We start from the raw sequence: 2,500 nt of genomic DNA, 5'->3' as shown, positions 1-2,500 counted from the left end.
ACTTGTGTGCAATTGGAAAAGTGTTTATCTGTAAATTCCATTTTATTCCAATTTTTAAAAATAATTCACCTGAGAAATTCAACTTTTTTCTCTGGTTTCTGTCATTCTAACTGTGTTATTCTGCACAAAGACTGTTTGACTTGTTCTGGTTGTGCTGATTCCATAGAGCTGCATCATCAGAGATTTTATATATTACAGTGATATAAAAGGACACAGAGAGGAGAATGTAGAAAGAGCAAAAAAACGTCCTGAAACATCTTGTTGGGGTTCAGAGACATAAAACACTATAAATAACTTGTATTTAAGCATCAGAAACTCTGGTTTAAGTTTGGGTAAAAATAAAAGGACTTGTCTTCCAACAGAAACATTAACTCCAGAGAAACGTCCAACAACAACAAAGCGTTTCCTGCTTCAGACTCTTTGGTTTGTTGCATCACCAACATTCTTCTCAGCCAATCAGAGAATCTCACCTCCAGCTTCACTTCACCACCAAAACATGTTTAACTGGCTTCAGAGTGAACCTGTTTGACCCAAACACTGGAAACTGTTCAAAGTCAGAAAGCAAACTCACGTTTAAAACAACAACAACAACAACAAACAGGAGCTTTACAGGAATAAACTCTGAAACCTGAATGTTTTCAATATAAACCAGCATTTCATTATAGAATTAGAATTTAAAAAAGTGAAAGTAGAAGAAGTTTTTCCACTTGTGAGAAATAAGTTGAAAGAAAATTCCTGAAGTTCCAGAGCTGCGATTATAACAAAACAAACAAACAAATTTCCTGAAGCCGTTTCCTGCCGTCTGTGACCCGACGAGACCAACGAGAAGTGTCGCCTCGAGGTTATGAGACGACTCTCCAGATAAGAAAGAAGCTTCAAATTCTTCACAGTTTCAAGATTAGTTTCAACAATTCATTATCTGACCAAATGTTTTCCCTTCAGGTCTCGAGTTGAGGAAATAATTAAAGGCCTGTTTCTGCAAAAACATGATGATGTCACGGTGAATGTTGTTCTTTCATCTTTTATTCAGATTTCACATTTATTGTAAAAATTGTCATGATTCGGAAATGTAGCTATGGCAAAAAAAGGTGTATTTTGTGTGAGACCAGAGTGATTTTGACCCCTAAAATCTGATCAGTTCATCCTTGAGTCCAAGTGAATGTCGAATGTGCCGAATTTGAAGAAATTCCCTCAACATCTCCCTGAGATATCAGATTCACAAGAACGGGACAGATGTGAGGTCAGAGTGACTTATGACTTCCAAAATCTAATCAGTTCATCCTTGAGTCCAAGTGAATGTTGTTCCCAAATTTGAAGAAATTCCCTCAAGGCATTCCTGAGATACCATTTTCACAAAAACGAACAGGCAAAAGGTCCACAGTACAGTGATTTTGACCTTTGACCTCCAAAATAAAAAACAGTTAATCCTTGAGTCCAAATGAATGTTGGCACCAAATTTGAAGAAATCCACTCATTATATCAGATTCACAAGAATGGGACAGATGTGAGGTCCCAGTGACGTTTGACTAATGACTTCCAAAATCTAATAAGTTCATCCTTGAGTCCAATTGGATGTTGGTGCCAAATTTGAAGAAATTCCCTCAACATGTTCCTGAGGTATCACGTTCACAAGACCAGCACAGATTTGAGGTTGAGGGACTTATGACTTCCAAAATCAAATTAGTTCATCCTTGAGTCCAATTGGATGTTGGTGCCAAATTTAAAGAAATTCCCTCAACATATTCCTGAGATATCACAATTGCAAAATCAGGACAGATGTGAGGTTTAGAGTGACTTTGACCTCCAAAATCTAATTATTTCATCCTTGAGTCCAGTTGGACTTTTTTGCCAAGTTTGAAGAAATTTACCTACATATATATCAGATTCACAAGAAGTGATGTGAGGTCAGAGGGAGCTAATTAATGTAACTTTTTCTTATCTGACTGTATCTCAATCACTGCTACCGCTCCTTCACATTAAAGCACACAAGTGATTCAAGCTTTTATTGTGAAGGAGTCATAAAGACGACATAAATACCACTTAATCCGCGCAATTTATAAGCTATATTTACATATCACAATAACCCAAAAGTGTATTAAAATACTTATTTTTACTTTGTTTTTCTTGGGGGTGTTTTTTCATAAAAATGTCGGGTAGTAAAAGCGTTTTAAAGCGTGGTGTTATCAGCGTGTGGGCTGATAATAAACTGCCCTCCTTTGCCCCGTGAAAGCGTGAGAAGCATCTTAACTCACATTTTATGAGTGCCTCGCTGCAGTAAAGGGACCTGCTGGGGCCACAGTGGCTCTTTAGTCCCACTTGGATTCAAACGCAGCCAACTTTTCCACAGTGACCCGCTGAGTCGGCTGAACTCGCCGTTTATTATCCCCATAAACACAGAAACACGGCGCAGCTGCAGGGTCATAAAGCCCGGCCGTTAGAGGACACGTGCACACATTTATACGATCAATAATTACCTTTGGTTGAATGTATGAATGTATTG

The 2,500-nt window shown here is 38.0% G+C and overlaps 1 protein-coding gene across 1 annotated transcript in view; it reads right to left on the bottom strand.

Moving 5' to 3' along the window:
* sult6b1 (sulfotransferase family, cytosolic, 6b, member 1) overlaps window positions 1-2,500 on the bottom strand; it is an 18,546-nt gene that overhangs the window by 6,780 nt on the left and 9,266 nt on the right. The gene's annotated exons all lie outside the window — the stretch shown is intronic.

This window comes from Centropristis striata, chromosome 20 (assembly GCF_030273125.1).
Source record: "Centropristis striata isolate RG_2023a ecotype Rhode Island chromosome 20, C.striata_1.0, whole genome shotgun sequence".
Lineage (NCBI taxonomy): Eukaryota > Metazoa > Chordata > Actinopteri > Perciformes > Serranidae > Centropristis > Centropristis striata.
Note: the sequence above shows the minus strand (reverse complement) of the source record. Positions and strands in the feature narration are given on the sequence as shown.